Source organism: Stegodyphus dumicola, chromosome 3 (assembly GCF_044657685.1).
Source record: "Stegodyphus dumicola isolate Sdum_Otavi_A_Nest chromosome 3, ASM4465768v1".
NCBI classification, from domain to species: domain Eukaryota; kingdom Metazoa; phylum Arthropoda; class Arachnida; order Araneae; family Eresidae; genus Stegodyphus; species Stegodyphus dumicola.
The window spans coordinates 80,889,696-80,908,007 of record NC_140770.1 but is presented as its reverse complement, the minus strand read 5'-3'; the positions used below and the strand labels follow the sequence as shown (position 1 = coordinate 80,908,007).

The window sequence follows — 18,312 nt, the reverse complement described above, 5'->3', positions numbered from 1 at the left end:
CACTGTGCGCATAGCCGTAAAGAACTAAAAAATAAATTTCAATATATCTCTCAGAATTTCGGTAAGACTAAAGATTTGAATTATATCTTTAAGAAATTTTAAAAGTGATTTTACTACATTTGCATAGAAAAAACGGTTTCAGTCTAAATTTACAAACCAAACCAAAGTTACCTGATTGTTTGCAATTCTTTATATACACTGTGCGTGTATAAATGAGTCAGGCTGCTTCATATAGCAATTTCAAGCACTGTGTTTATGCTGCTTTCGAAATATTACCTTGGATAAGTAAACATTTGGTAATTTAAAATAAAGCTGGCTGTAAAGCGAAATTCTCTCCTTATTTATATGCACATAACTATCTAAAGGCACAAACATAGGCTTATTTTATTGCCATAAAATTGACGATGCGTAAAAAGGGATGGAAAATAATTCGAAGAGCAAAAATTTGAGAATAATTTATTTACGAGAATATTTTTTTACGGTAAATTTCTTTAAAACAGGATCATTAAAATGACGCAGTGGGACTAAAGCAACTTCACGCAAATTTGTAGTTATAAATTAAAAAAAGAAACTTCTTTTGCATTTTATTCATTTCTTTTTCTCTTTTTTTTTTCCTTCCTCTTTAATTTTATTTTAGTTATTATTTTTTCCTTAACCCCCCCCCCGAAAAAAAATTTTTATAAGCAACATAGTAACGGCTATGCATATTTTAATATCTACATAAAGACACTAATGTCCAAAACTTAAACAAAAATGCTTTTTTCAACACACTACTATGAGATTGTTGAAAGGCGTGTTTGCGATCCGTACAATGATAAGCCAACTCTATAGAAAGATGTTGCATGACATCAGCACCGTGGCATCACAGGGTACGCCAGTATACTAAAAACGCGAGGGCCAGAGCGAGCAGTGCCGGGCAATTTCCAAGAATTCTTCTGCAACTGAAAATGAGACTGAAAGTAGTGTGGCTACAATAAAATACCAGGACGCCTTTACACGAGGTAGAATGATTGGTAAGCTTGAAGAGGGACTTGTATTGACGTCTGTAGTCTAAGAGTTTGGAACTGATAAAAGTGATATATTCTTGGAAAGCTTTCCAAACGACAGGTACTCATGTAAGATTTGTAAATGTTGGCCAAGGAAAGCAACGGTGACTGATGACCGATGACCGATATATCGCCCTAACAGTTGAAAACGTTGAAAGCCAGACAGCTTTTAACATTGCTCTGCAGTTGCGCATGGCAACCGTCGACAGTTGTCTCGCTTTATTGTGGCCAGACGACTTCATAAAGTGTTCTACTCGGATGTCGGTTTGAACGCTCCATCCTATTAACAGTAGCTCAGCAGCGCACCGAATAAAATGGTGTAGAAAGCACAACCGGACACTTAATCAATGACGTCACATCGAATTGAGAGTCCTTTCAGACTGACAAAATATTCTCGGGACCATATGATACGGAAAGAACTAGGGAAACGCTTTCATCCCACTAAAATTTGAGAAAGATACATCTGAGATGGCACTGGCGGGCTTTTATGGAGAAGCGTTCTGATAAATGGATGGCAGAGCTCCCCTGATTTATATCCAATTGAACAGGTGTAGGCGTACATGTGGAAGAGGCCTGACGGCACGATCGTACCTTCCGTAGAACACCAGGCAACTGAAATGGATGCTTTCTCTAGAATGGAAGACACTTACACCAAGAACTGCTAAATAATCTAGTGTTGAGTATTGACAAATGGTGCAGCGTGGGCACTGCAGTTAACGGAAGTCATATACCTTACAGAGACTCTTTAGGCTGTTGTTTTTCCTCTTGGCCAGGCATTTTTTTTTTTTTTTTTTTTTTTTTTGTAGCAACGCCATTTTGTTAATAAAGCTTTTTTCTGTTTGTGGTGTTCCACCCTTTTTATCTAACAGCTAAATGTGGAAGAACCTAAAGAAAAGCTAAGCGAATAACCGCCTTAGTTGAGGACTAGAGACGTAAACTTAAGGAGGGTTAATTACCCTTTATTGCTCAAAATAAGAATTAACAGATGGCCTCTTTCCCGGATCGTACAGCAAAGCCTCCACTTGGGCTTGAACTGAAAATAATAAGAAATAAGACGTAACTAATGCTCAACCAAAGAGATATAGCCGAAGCTATCAAAATTCTAGTTGGTTCCTAAATATCAAACAAGCTAGCCAAGCTATCAAAGGCCTATAATACGGCCGAGCGTAGAAACAGTTTAGAGATTGGCAGCCAAAAGGCAAACGCCCGCTAGTCAGAAACTCTGAGGCTATCTCTCTCGAAGTCAGTGAACTTCGACTTACATACTCCTCTTATTTGCATTAAAAGCGATTCTAAAAACACATTCCGGTAGGAAATTGCAAGCTGAAATTAGGATGGACAGGAAAGTAACTTAAACTAGACTGTTAAAAACTTAGGATAATAGGATAAACATCTCATGTTCATTTCGTACTGCATGCCTCCTGTTCATTGGTTTGCTACTTTATTTTACCTCATCTTTTAAGTACTACATTGTGCCTCCAAAGTATGAATTTCATATCTCCTAGTTCTAATTTATTGGAATTACGGTAAAAATCAGAAAAGACGTATCAACAGTTTGGCTCTAGCCGCTCTTTACTCGGAATTTAATATAAACTGAGACTTTCTACCAAAGTTCATCGCAGATTGTTCAAGCTAGATCTTATAAAAATCTTACGCACTTTCTGAGCTCGACTCGAAACTGCATTAAATTAAATTTCACGAGGTCTTGATAGCAGTCTATCTAAGAGATCAACGTTTGTTACCTACCTTTGACTGATTATATGATTAATGAAATTTTTAAAAGCATTCGAAGCTTGTATACCTTAAAAGGGATACATTTAGGCAGAAAGGTGCCTTGGCATTGTATTATTTGAAGAAAGAAGATAACTAAATCCCTATATTCAATGCACTATGTAGATATCTGTGTAGTTTGGTGCTCCCGTCTCGTTATTACTATTTGATGATTGTCAGTTTTAAAAAAGTGACGAATTCATTAATGCAATACAAGGATCTTATTTATGATCTGCGTAATTATTTCTATCGAACTGACGGATTTATAATTTCGGTTTGCGCCTGAGTATCTGCAATGCTATGATGTAATGACGTCAGAGCGTCATCACCGGCGTACGGAAGAGAAAAGGAAAAATAGTTGTCTACGCATCTGTACTGACGGTTTGGAACAGGCTATAAGAGGCTCCTTTATGAGAGATTAGAACTGGCAGTTCTGCTCCTTATTCTACGGGGAAAATAGATTCACAACAGATGTTCCAATAGGAATTCTGAAACTGACCACAAGTCTTGCAACCCTCGACCCATTTTAGAGGAGGCAGACATTTTATATCTCATCTCATCACGTACAGGAAGAGATGAATGAACCGACGTTAGACTGGCCGTTACACAACTTGAACAGATGGTTGCCGGATTAAGTAGCCGGTTCATAAATAGTATACCCCCAGAACCAAAACTGTCGGAATACAGATCTCAGCCATTGCAGTTAACGACCCCGAGATGACCAATAGGATACAACAGCTGAACTCTGGTAGTCGTGCTCAGATTCTACTTCCAGCGAAGAAAATCCTTTTGTGGGATTTTTGTGGTCTTTCCCATGGGCAATGTGAATATGAGCCTGTTTCGTTTGAAAGGTTCTTCTCGAAGAAAGATATTCTCTTAGGTAGATATTTTTCGCATGATTTGCCATAAAAGTTTAAACAGAGAATGTGGGATTAGTTTTTATTGCGCATGTATCAATATTTTCAAAGACAAAAAATATTACAAGAGTAAAAAGGAAAAAGAGTTGTTTCCATTACTCTCACCCTGCATATTTCCCAAAAGGAAACTTGAAACATCGATTAAACGAAAGCAATTCGCATAATATTTATTTCCAAAAATCGGATATCATTTGCCGTATGTTGGAAATCCCGTTATGTAAATAAAAGTCATTTATAACCACTTCCGTCTGAGTACTTGTTTCAAGGTTAGAAGTAAAAGTGTATGTTTATTTGCAAAAAAATCATGGAAAGATGTATTCAACAGTCGAGAACAGCAAAAAAACATAACCCTATGGAAAGAAAGAATAAGTTTAATTTGCGATATCTTTCACCTTCTTAAAGATGGAGGAAAACGGTAGTTGATCGCAGTCGTATTAAGTTAAAATAGTTTGATTTCGAACAAATTTAGCTTGGTATTTTTTACAAATACTGCAAGGGTTCATAAGTCCATGCTGCTTTCACCATATTATGATTTTATCAGCATAAAATAGCCTGCACTTCAAAACAATACAATACACAATAGAAAGGCTTTCATACGTTGCATCATAAATCAATAATCGTTCATTTATTTAGTGATATAATAACTATCTTTGCTAAAGAATGTCTGCCACCGTTCAGGTAGGAGTTTACCGTCTGTCATGTATAATTGTTGTGGTTTCGAGTTAAAAAAGTCTGTTAGCCAGTTACTAAGAGAAGGTTCATTATGAAACTCTTGTTCCTAAGTGCAATAAGAGAGAGATCAGAAGAAGCGATTAAACCCAAAGAGTAAAATGTGTCGGGAGTATTCATTTTTCTTTATTTGGCACTCTATATTGATTAGACTTGCAAATGGGTAAAACGAGCTGTTAACAACAATCAAACTCCAAACTTAAGGTGAATATCAAAAAACGAAGGCTTCGAAATGAAGTGTTGTCAACCCATAGAACGGCACGGAGTTATGCAACTGACCTTATATATTGCTATGGCATTCGACAAGCCAATCTTCTTAACTCACACACTGAGGTTTAACGAAATTATAAAAGTTTTTTTTTTTTTTTTTACTTTTTTGCATTTGGTTCTTCTAGCATTTATTTAGTGATATAATTACTAATTATAACTAAAATGTACTTAGAAGAATGCTATTATCTTAAAAATATTTGTAAATATTTTAATTTTCGTTATTACATAATGAAAACTCAATGACAAAACAGTAAAATATTAAACTCTTGTTTTAAAACTCTTATCTGAACAAATTTGTATATACTATATAGATGATGAATTTTTAATAAAAATGGACCCTGATAATTTTAGCAACAAAGAAAGCTGAATAATCAAGCTCCTCTATATTTTGAAAAAACGCAATTTTTCTCTTCTTGCGAATGATACTATTACAAATCATTTTGCGCTATACCCTTGCATATATTTAAGATTTTAAATTACAGTGTGCGTAAATTTAAGATTTTACTCCAATCAAATTCAACTCGAACACAAATTAAATTTGCATTACAATTCCTTATCTTACGTGCAATTTAGCAATATCCTTCTAAAAATGTACATTTTTTAGAACTCAATTACCTCTGGCTCATAATTATTGCATGCTTCCTCTTCTCCGTACAAGGATAGAAGCTATTCTTGCAACACTTTTACCCAGAAGTGAAAAGCGTCCTCTGAAACTTAGCAATTCCTTTGAGTATATTGATTTTTGCTGTACAAGAGAATCTTTATAAAAATGCTTCGCTTCACCGTTTATTCAAGGAGATATGAGAGATACTCTGTTCTTTTCGATTTCATGCATAAATTAGCAAGCCAGGGATCTTTGTTTGCAACGCCTCCGTTACGACTGAATAGCTGAGATTCTTTCAGGAGTCTTATGTTTGTCAGCAAGTAGAAAAATTTCTAGGCAAAAGCTTCTGAATCATTGAACAAAAAAACCAAATAAACAAAACTATAGTTCGATATACTTTATTATACAGAATTCTGCCGTTGGAGAGCGATATCGATTATTTTGATTTTACATGCATGTCTCGATGCAAGTATTCAAAGAGAGAGCTGAATTAATCAACATTATTACAAATGGCTCATGTTTCTCATTGAGTTAAAGAATATATGCTTCCGTGCTTTGTATTGTTACGCCATTTAAAGTGATAACATATTCTATTTTCACAGTATTATTAGTAACAATTTTTGACATTACAATTCTCTACAGTTTGATACTATTTTGTGAGCCGTATTGGCAATAATGAGCTAAACTGCTGTTTAAGAGTGTTCGGAAGTTCAAGAACTTTATTCGGAAAACGTTACACCTACATTTTATAGTTTACTAGCAGCTTCGCTGCCAGCCTTCGTCTGGCATTTAAATGTACCGGAAAAATGGCTGAAAGGAACACCAAACTTTAAATTTAAAAACTGTGTAGAATTTTACTCTGCAGAACAACTTCATAAAAATAAGTTATTAAGTATACCAAAATTACAATGAAATAAGCAATATTCCTTAATACAAATATTGATTATTCTAATAAATAAATTAACTTCCCTTTGCAAAATCTTAAGAACTCAAATGGTATAAAGGAGGTTAAGAACTCTGTTTCCTAAAAAAATCACTCAAAACTTTTCAATATCTTAGAAACAGTGAAATGAGCAATAAATAACATAAAAGAATACAAAAAACAAAAAAAAAAATTGAAAAGCAAAGTATAGTTCATGATATTTTATCTTATATTTTCAAGAGAAAAAATTTACAATGAAATAAGCCATATCCCTTAATACAAATATTAATTATCCTAATAAAAATATTAACCAACTTTCCGTTGAAGAAAAAAAATCATGAAAAACTTTTCAATATCTTACAATCAGTGAAACAAGCAAAAAATAACATGAAAGCAACTCAAAAAACATAAAATTCCGCGCAGAATTTTACACTGCAGTACAACTTTATCAAAAAAAAAAAAAATCAATAAAAATGTATTATATATATATATATATATAAATGCCAATGAAATATGCCAATCTCTTAAAAACTGTGACATAAGAAATACGATGAAAAATTGCTGCCAAACCCATATTTCTAAAAGAACGAAGCTATTCAAAATGATGCGATTTCATCAAAAATCTGTCAACAACAATAAGAAAGGAAAATTGTTGCCAAAATCACATTTTTAAAGATGTGAGATGTGAGAAGTGTACTCGGAAGCTTTATTTCAAAAATGTTTTAAAAATACAAAATAATATTTTTTAAAAATTATTTTTGTAAAAGCAGTCGCAAGGATGAAAGTTTAACTTGTCCAAAAATCAAAGAAAAATAAACTGTACATTCTTAAAAATAACCTTTTTAGAAAAATTCCCGATGAAAAGGTGCTAAGCTCCCTTTGTTAATAAATTCGTATTTAATCGATTTATTGAAAGACGAAAATTATTTTTAAGTTCGTAGAATAGCTATGTGCCCACGTTTCATGACGATGTGAAAATGGAGTGTGTAGAGTAAAATCTCGCTTTCCTATAGCCCATTATGTCTCAAAACGACGCGATTTCGTCACAAAACATAAAATAAAAAGAATTCGAATTCGAATTTCGAAAAACTCGCTTTGAGGTGCACTGGCTCTTGTCTAGATGCACCTATGTACCAAATTTCGTAGCCGTGGGTCTATTAGCTTACGCGCAACGCGAACGAAAGACACACAAACAGACTCTTTCTTTTATTATATGTAGAGATTTATGTTGTTTCGGATGTACAGTATTAACTGGTAGAAATATTAAATTATAAAAGAATGAAAACAACATTATCCTTTCACAGTGCACCATCACGAGCTTCAGTACACAAATCCATACAATTACTATCACGACCTTCAGTACACAAATCCATACAATATGTTTCAGACCACTTTGTCCAAAGTGCTCACTGAGTTATGATACATGACGGTTTACGATGTTGTTTCGCAGACAGCAGACTTACTTTTTCCCATTAATTTGTAGAGACACTAGGTATTTTTTGAAAGCAGGAGAAATGAAAAATGAGCAACGCCTTCGCAGGGAATCGAATTACGGACTTCTGGAATACGTACCCAGCGTGCTCACCACTACACTATACGAAGGCAATCCTAAGAAGGCGGAAGAAATACCTTATAACCTTTTCTCGTTGTATTTGATTTGCCTTCCCCCTTTCGCATTAGGGCTTCAGTGAATGTCACAACCTTTACCCCAAACAGCAATATTCAATATCATTTCCACTATCAAAGTCAATAATGTGTACGACGAGAGTTTCAGGAATTCTGATCTGTAACGCACAGAATAACGTCTTAATAACAATTAAAATAGACTTTATACTTAAAGTGGTGATAATATCAGTCTTCTGAGATGATCTTAACGCATGTAAAGGTCTGTAAAATGTAATTTACCAGTTCATTCAAATCTTTTCATTGCTTAATATTTTCTTTTATTTTTAAATTTTATTTAATTAACCCAGTCCAAAATAACGCAACTATATAATTGGCTGGAAAATGTCGCTGCATCTTCAAGCCTCTGGATGTGATTTGGCAAACCGAAAAAAAAAAAAGATGTCATTTAGTAAAGAAAAGTATAATCCAACAACAACGTTTTAGCAGTGGATGAGGATTAAGTGGCTAGATAAAAAAACAAAATGCTCCATACTCCGCTTCAGAGTACCACATAAATACCTTTGCCTTGCTGCTTTTTAAAATCTATAGTCACACGATGATTCTTTCAGGTATGAATGTGTCAATACGTACTTTTCTACACGATATACGGAAAGAGGTTTGCTTTCTAGAAATGCAGTATTTCATTGCTCCTAATCAATGATCATGACTGCCACCGCTGCAATGATATCTGACTCCATCAACATTATACAACATCTGCTGAACTCTTGCATACATCAGTGAAGATTCACTGTTCATATCGGCGAAGATAATCATCGAGTGCGTGCATGGTGGTAGAAAGGTTAGTACACAATTCCATACTGTTATTGAATAAATAGACTCGGCTCATGAAGAATATTTAAATTATATTCTAATTATAATTAGATGTTTTGCAGCGTCCCGTATGATTCATACTTTTGCAAGAGACTTCGAAGATATTAAAATAGTACACTTGTGATAAAAAATTAGCAACAAAAGCTAAAAGAAAAGGTAGAGATGTAAAAATGAGATTTAAAACATACAAATTACATATGAGGCAGACGTTACATCGTCATATGATAATAAGCAACCAAACTTTGCATCAAATGCAATCCCGCAGTGACACTACAAAACCTTCAAATGGGCAATGTCGGATCTATGAGTCAGTTTGCAAGCAATGATATTTCCGTATAATCCAAGAAAGCCAAAATTAAAACTCTATCCGAAGGCAACTTTTGCACGATGAAATGCGTTGGAGTGTTGTCAGGATGTTGTTAGCTAGTGCAAGACAATACACTCTTGCCAGAGCTGAATTTGCATCGTAATCTCACCAATAGGCTGTGGAATCGTTTCCAAAGGGATCCAAAGCCCTGTAGAAGACGTGGGTCTGGACACTGGATGATTACCACAACAGCAGATAATCGCTTCCTCTTGCTATGTGCAAGATGCCATAGATCACTAACAGCATAGCTGTTAGTACTTCTCTGCTGCCTTCGTAAATCTCCGCCGCTGCAGGACGACCCATATCCCACCAAACTGTGTCGCACCGACTACATAAAGGTCGTCGCGTGACAGAGTCTGTACACGCGATAGAGTTTATGTTTTTCTCTGTGATTTGTGTTCCTTTATCGCTATCGTATGTCCCAGCACGAATGCATTTGGCCCGTGAACATCGCTGGTGGTCATTACAACAATGGGGCGACGTACCCTTTACGGATGAACCTCACTTTAAGATCGAAAACGTTTCCCAAAGAGCAATGATATGGCGAGAGCCAGGGACAGGCTATAGGGCGCCAAACACCGTCGAACGAGACCGTTACAGAGGAGAAGGCTTATTTGTATGGGCTGGGACAGCAACGAACTGTCACACGGACCTTTATGTGATTTCTGGTCGTTCCGCCACAGCCGTCCGATATCAAGACGAAATTCTACATTAGCTTGTCGTTCTTTTATCCCTGCATGCCTTTTATCGCGATGATGCGCGTCCGCATAAAGTTCTAGTGGTGTGGAGTTACTTGGACGCTGAATCGATTTCACATCAACCGGATCCTACTACATCAATGTGCCTTAGTTTGATACAGCATGTGTGGGGTATGTTGGGGCGACGGATAGCAGTGTATCCACATGCACCGTCCACGAGCTCCAACACCCATAGCTACAGGAATAGGCGCTACTGCCACAAGATGCGATCAACAATACTATTGCCACCTTGCCTTGCCCTTGGCAAGCATGCATTTCATCTAGAGGTTATCATACCCGTTATTAGTGTGATGTTTCCATTGCACATTCTTCCGACATATTTGGTCTTTCGCTATGTGATGTACGTTTTTGCTTTATTCTTTGTTATGGGGTTTGCCACACCAACTTCTTGGATCAGTTTTGACCATATCCATTAAATAGTTTTTGCTTTATTCCGTGTTTGGCTTTCATTGCTTATTTTGGTTTGCATAAGTGCATTTTGCATTATGTTTTTTATTGTAGATCTACTAAAAATACGAAAAATGCTTCTAAACAAAATAATTCCTTACAACATTCCGCATGGCTCAGAGATTGTAATTAACGCCGGAGTTCTCGCATTTTCCCTGATCTTGCGTATTTGGTCATCATACTACATGGTTCTCCCATTCCAGAATGTGAATGAACTGAGCTAAATACATTAAGACAGCGTTACTCAAACTGTGGTCTGTGGACCACAAGTGGTTCCTAAATTTTCCCTTGTGATCCTCCTAGATTTCTTTACGAAAGATAAAGTCAGATTAACTGCAGATAACACAATATAGCTGAAACTCTCAGAGTATGGAAATTACACATGGTAGTCATCTAGCATTTGAACTTCCAAGACAAATATTTTGCCGATTACAATACATATGAACTTTTCACTTAGTCCACAAAGTCTTAGCAACAAGAGGAATATCATTTTGTTAAAGGTGTTTCTCATAATCTTGCCTTTTCTTTGCTCGTCTAACGCCGCTGAGCTCCTTTCCAGTGAAAACGCAATATAATGAACTATATAACTGTGATATAAAAATTATGATTTCCTTCTACATGTTTGTCCGAAAAGCTGAAATAAAATAAAGTCCTGAAAGCGATTTTATGTGAGTACTAATGGTAGACTTAAGTATGCCATTATACATCCGAAAAATGGAACACTTGTTCAAAAACCGGCAAGCTCGTTTATCTCGTTAATGGGAATAAGAGCATTTATGTCGCCAAGACGGTATAATTGTTAGAGAAGCCTACCGTGGAGCGGAAGACCTTGTGTTCTAATCCCCGAGAAGGCATGGACGTTTGTAAATGTATAGTGTCTGTGCAAAATTAAGACACTCTAAATATGCGGCGAGCTGAAAGTCCTCTCGAGAGATTGATGATAGGGTAAGAGGGGTGGAAGACCCTCAGAAACGTCCGCCCGGGATATTCTCCACCAAAGTTGGGGGGGGGCGAACTGAGCGAACTCATGCATCACCTGTATGGTGCTCAAGGCTCTTGCCAACTACAGGCGCAATCTTGCTCTCCTTGCTACGATGAAGTTCGTGAGCTTGTTCTGATGATACTGTCAGAAACGTGAGATAAGTCACAACGACAACAACAGTTCTTTAACTTTTAATGAAGAAAGTAAACGTTATTAAAACGGTAATGTCTTGGAATTATTAACAACCACTCATTTTCTTCTGTTTACATAATTATTTAATATAAATTTGAATCAAATACATTTGAGTTAAATATACTTTTAAATTATAAGTGCACTGGCAGTAACATATGTTAAAAATCTGTTTTCGAATATAATAATGTGGAATAAGAATAAGGATAAATTTGTCTGTGGAACAATCCAATCTACAAAAGGTGTCTCCACCTGAAAAAAAGTTCATTAAAAAAACCATTAAAAAGAGAAACCCTTCATTAAAAAATTCTCCCTGATTAAAAAATCCTCAATTTATTAAGCATTAAATTTTCCCTCCCTTGCCAACCGAGTAAACTTTTACACAAGAAATGCCACTGCATTTTAGTAAATGTTTCCGTGTAAGTCTCACTTTCGAAATATACTTATTAAACGTATTTTTGACATTCTAGGTTTAGGAACTTTGATAATTTTTTCTGGATGTGTTTTGTTTTCCCCTTGTTTGTTCACTTGTTAGCATCAATTTCATAGTTATATCATTTATAGCGTCCGTAAAAAATACTAAATTTGTATTTATTGTGTAAAAGGAAAACCTACATTTGACTTTGAAGTCGATTATGTTTTAACAATTACTGCATACCTTACAATCTGATTTAAATACGCAAACGGAAATTACAGCCATTTTGTACAAGAAATTGAGGAGAAAATGATAATTTTTAAAATATTAGACATATGCAGTTTTTTTAGTCTTCATGTTCAAGTTTACCGTAATCTTTCATCCGTTCTCAGTTAATTTATTCATTCCTAAACAAACTGTTATGAGCCTACGACAAGGTGGTATGTAATTATTATACGCTAAATTTACGTCAAAATTACTTAGGAGAAAAAAAAAAAAATTGAAATATTTTTCTTTTAATGTAACATTTTCTTTTCAGGGAAGCAGAAGTGTGATTGCAGAGTACCGCCGCCTATTTTTCATTAAGAAAGCTCATAACTCCCTTGAATGTATTAAGGGTTTATTAATTAAATTTTGAGCCCTATATGAAATAAGAAAAATGTCAGAAGCAATATAATCAAATGGGTTTATCATAGCTGAAGAAAATCAGGTTACAATAAATTCCCTTAAAATAATTACATGAGGCATAGTACTTATTCTTCATTAATGTCGAGTTTAATTAATTAATCAATAGTGTAAGTTCATTGTTTCCTCATAAGTACAAGTTATCGACCTCAAATTTTGCAAGCGGTATCATAATAAAAGAATTTATTGTTTGTAATATCAACCATGAATTATGTTAAAAAGGGAGGTAAAAACTGAAAATACGACGAAACTTACACAGAGAAAGATTATCTAGTAACTGATGGATACAAAATTATGTTTTTAAATACCATTTAAGTATGCTTTATAAACGATAAAGATATCCATTAATAATTTCTCAAAGATCTGTATAATGTTTTTAGATTCATAAATATGGGCACCAAGAGACGGGGCAAGGGTGAGGCAAGTGAGATATTTCCCTCAGGTAAATGGTTAGGAAAGGCGCCAATTGAAATACACTCAGATGACCTCAGAGATCACGTGACTTACGGATAGTTATTGTAAACGAATAATATAGACGGTATCAGAGATCACGTGACTTATGCATAGCTAATATAAACAAACAAGGACATTTTTCCTCTTCTTATACAGAATGCATCTCATTAGCTACGAAATCTTAGAAATACATTTAAAAAATAAATTATGGCTGTTAACATTTCAATTCTGAAAATTATCAAGAAGCACCGTTCTAAAATAGCTCATTCAAAGCAATAAAAATGGTGCTATATTCTTGAGCACGTGTATGCTTAATACTTATACGTATATACTTTTCCTTAATCAATAAACCAAACCACATCAGAAATTTAATTCATTATAAATGATTAACTTTTTAAAGTGGAACAAATCACTAAAGGCCATTAGCACGTGTTTTATGCAATTTTCAACTCCATATTATAAATTTATATTTATATAAAGTTCAAAAGGCATCAAAAGATAAATCATTGCAGTGGATTACACTAATAATCGTTTTAAGCAAACCAGTTTAAGCTTTTACATATACAACTTCGTGGAAGTTAGTACAAGAAAACAAAAAGGTAAATAAAGCCTTAAAATAAAAATTTTAATGATAAATAATGCGCGTCAAATAGAGAGATTAACCTAATATCGAATCAGAAATAGGTTGACGCCATAAGTGTTTCCGTAGTTTTGCCGATCTGTAATCTAAAAACGAGTCAGTTTTCTTAGTTCACCACATGAGCATTCCACACTTTAGACAAAATAATCCTCACATGCTTTGCTGTATTAAATTTCACAAACGAACATAATATAAGCAATATCTCTTTTTTTTTTTTTTTTTTTTTTTTCAGTAGTATAAGAACAAAGTATTCACCTAAAACGCTTAAATTTAGGTTTAGGTTTTAAAATTTAGGGAAATTTCTTATATCAAGTATAATATATTCAGTTATATATTCAATTTATCCTTATATATGAAGATAACTGAAAAAGAAGATTAAATAAATCAAATTTTCAAGACTCAATTGATAAAAGACAGAATTTTTGAGGAAAATATTTTTTCATTGTGGAAGTGAAAGAAATAAGAAAGATTTTAATTTTACAACTTAAACAGAAGTATAAGTAATTAAATAAGATGGCTTCCGAGGAGCAGGTCTTAACCTAGCAATTAAATATCCAAATGATATAATTTCTGTAAATATTCCATCAGAAGTATAAACTTTTAAGAACCAAGCTCTTTAAAATGTTATGGTCTTTAAAACAAAATATTATCTTTTAAAGATAATTCAGAAATATGCTTTTGTTCAATCATGTATGAATTCGTAAATTATGTTACGAAAAAGAAGCAAAAATTTATGAAATCTTCTCTTGGCCGTTAAAATCAAAATATCTCCATTATCTGTATAGAATATAAATTAAATACTCCGGTAGATTTAACATTTTTAAGGACTCTAATAGTAAGAGAAACTTAAATTACTGAAAAGGCTTGAATATTGATGTAATATTTTGCATACTAATTCCGGTACTATTATTTTATTTCAGTGCTATTTGCTGTTTATAGAAAAACGTATGTTTTAATGTTTTCATTTCAAATTTATAATTTATTTCACGCATAAATTTTCCAAACAACATATAAATTACGATTTAGAAATACTATAAGATTTATAATATGATTTAGTATAGTTGCTTTTCCTGAATATAAAAACATACAGATATTGTTAATTTGACTCTATATAGGGAAGCGTATTTACCTTTTTACCTCAGGTGAAAATTTACCTAAGCACGGCACTGATGCGCACATGTAACGAAAGAAATTTACTTATGTTGTTCGTATCTAGAATGTGGGAAAGTAAACTAACATTTCTAATTCTCTAACCAGAATTTTAAGTTTCACTAAATGCTTAATTCACATGATGAGCTCTGAGAAACCTCCGTTGCGCTATTTTCAGTAATGCATAGTTTTCCGCACGTGTGTCTGATGTTCCGAGAAAATTCAAATTTTAATTGAACCTTTCCTTTATCCTTATATATAGTTTGAATACCGAAAGAAATGCAAGAAAAATAGTCGCCTTTACTAAAAGGTGAAATCTAAAAATAAAGCTCGGATTTATTTTGTGAAACGACTATCTATATTTTTGAACTATTGTGAAAAATCAATTTGATTTGGAAAGGCGAATTTACAGCTTTGGAACAAGATTGCAGAATATTTTGAATTGAGATTATGAAAAATATACAGATTTACAAAAGGTTTGCATTTTATTTTCTGATCCAATACAGAGCTATAACGAAAATGGGAGCGTTTAAGCTACCAAACATCCTGTCGTATCCGTAGTTCCATAATAGCATTCCATAATAGAAAAAATAGGAAAGACTTTCCATAATATTAAAAGTAAGAAAGGAGTTTCGATCTTTAGCCTCATGGGATCTAATGATAGTCGAATTTTCAAAGCCGATTGACTTTAATATATGCTTCCTACTGCTCTAGTTTCCCTGTGCACTTTATATATGCCTTCCATCGCATTAACACCAAAAATGCAAGCAGATATACTCGTACTTCATTACTATCATAAATTCTAAAACTTCCAGTATGATTTTTATTTTGCTCATTCTGAGTGGCGAAACTATGTTATACGTGTTGTTTTTATTTTGCATAAGGTATTTTTTAATTTTACATTTCGGATAGGTTTATTTCAGGTTTTCTGTACTATTTGGTATTATTACTTAGTGGGTTAGTTTTGGATTTAGGAGCACTAAAATATTTTTGAATGTCTGAATATTTTCACACATACAAGACCGAAGCTGCTTTTTACTGTCTCAACTTTAGTTTAGAGTGGTATTATAGGAATTACTCTACTTACGGATAGAAGGAGACAGCGCAGTATCAGGATACAAAGATAGGAAACGTTTACAAGTAGACATCTGGTTTTTCCTTTTTTTTGACAGTAGAAGCAGTTAGGGTGTTGTCGCCTTTCTTCGCTGCAGGCCTTTACTAATGGCGGTGAAACGTAATTCGTAAATCGACTTTCTCATTCTCACTTGCTTTCGCTTTGTTATATTTGCATTGTTTCCTTCAGTAAGTTTAGGTAATTGGATTTTCTTATCGCTAGTTTCCGCTTGTTAGCTGAGGGGGGGTCTATTTCCCATGTTTTTCCCGAAGTACAGATCATGGAGGTAGGAAGTAAGATGGAGTCGCCCTAAACAAGTTTCTCCGTACCCTGCTCTGAAGCACCGGCGATCCCTACGTGGTGACCAAAACATTGGGTCATTTACCATTGAGTTCTATGGGATTTGACGCGTTCGGGTGTAAATATTTTGTAATTACGTCGCAAATATACATATAAATGTATATATTTTCTTTCTCTAAAACACTTCAGAGTCCTAAGTATGTGAAAACAACATATTTTTAAACAACATTTCATTCTGAACGGAATTAAATGCTATACTTTTCACAGGACAGTTTTCTCAGAATGGTTTAATTTGAATGAAATATTTTCACAAGTTTTCGTTAATTACATTAGAAAAAAAATTAAGGTAATTCGATTTTATTCGGTTAAGGTACAAAAATTAAGATCAAAGTTTATTGTATTATTAATATTAAAATTATGCATTATTTCTTTTCTATTTATAGAGCTTCTTCCTAAAATACTTTCTTAAATATGACATGATTTTTTGGCTTCTTTTAAATCGAAAAATGTAAGTCAATTTATAATTAATGCTCTATTCGGTTCATTTTAAATTAGAGAATTATTAGGAATTAGCGAAATACTTTAAATAAGTATTTCGCTAATTCCTAATAATTAAATAGGTATTAAATAGTATTTGACTTTCTCTGAACATTTCTGAAAGGGAATAAAATAAGTTTTTTTTTTTTTTTTTTTTTTCTTTTTAAGTATTATTTAAAACTTGTAACTGAGTTATTATAAAATGTAAAGGGAATAATTCTTTTAATTATACTTATCAGATTTTTTTTACCCTTCATTTCAACAATACATATTCCAAAACTCTTTATTACGTTCTTAAGTGCGCATCTCATAGCATTTGCTTTACAATACCTTTTAACAGATTGCTTTCCAATACGAACAATTCTTGCTAAAATAGTTTTATAACGTATTTGTGAACAGGATTTCAATTTATGTTTACAATTCAATATTAAGGTTATTATATATTTAGATAACATTTATAATCATTATAAATTAGATACATTTAATCATCAGATTTCTTCACAGTACTTTCACAGTTGTTTATAAGTGAATAAATTCTTCATTTCAAATACATTTATAAATAATTTAATGAATATTTAAGTATTTTGTCAAAGGCAGATACATGCTTTTTGCAAGCACATGCATAAATACCCATACATATTTCCTATTTATCATTTCCGGCATGTGCAAATCTTTAATTTCTGTGCATTCACTATATTTTTCGTGTAAAGTAATTTACACTAATTTAGCATACACCCGAAAGTTTTACATAAAAAATATATATGCATATAATTTGAATGAAAATTATAAGTATTATTTTTAATACCCACTCAAAGGTCAGTTTTTCTTCAAAATTCCTCCACGATGACATCTCTCTCTTTAGGCAGATAGCCCTTGCATGCGTTACTCTATTTAATAAAAACTTAATCTGACCTATGTGCCTAATTACAAATATTATAACATACATAATTTTATATTTACATTTAGCCATCAAGTTTCAAACTTTTCAAATCTTCTAGAAAATAAATTTTGGCAGATCTCTTTTAGCAATTTTCTTAAAATCTATATTTTTGTAGTGCAACAGCTTAGAATTTTATAAAACAAATTCATAATCAAAATCGCTGTTGTTAGTTATCGAAAAATAACCAAGATGTGATTTTTGAGTAAATGTCAGTAAACTATACAGATTGCTATTATCCATCACACTATGAATGTTTCTTTCATGCGAGAGTGTCCCTTTTTCGATTTCTATGGAACTGTCGTGTGTCGAAATACTATCATAATCTTGTCAAGCGAGCTTCTGAATGTAAATAAAGAACACCCCGTCTGGTGACCCAAGGTTCAAAGCAGTGCTTCACTTCTAGCGCGGAATGGCCCCTCTTCCCTTTCCTACCTCCATGGTACAGATGGTCATTCATTGTCAGATTTTTCTTGTTTTTGATTCGTTGTGGGGGAGAAATTTCTCAGTTAAAGACAAAGTAAAATATTGAAGTTGGTGAGATTTAATTTTATGATTTTTTGTAAGCCTATGAAGATTCGGTGGC

The 18,312-nt window shown here is 33.5% G+C and overlaps 1 protein-coding gene across 3 annotated transcripts in view; it reads left to right on the top strand.

Annotated features, from left to right (window-relative positions):
* Nucleotides 1–18,312, top strand: part of LOC118197561 (uncharacterized) — a 205,911-nt gene that overhangs the window by 68,714 nt on the left and 118,885 nt on the right. The gene's annotated exons all lie outside the window — the stretch shown is intronic.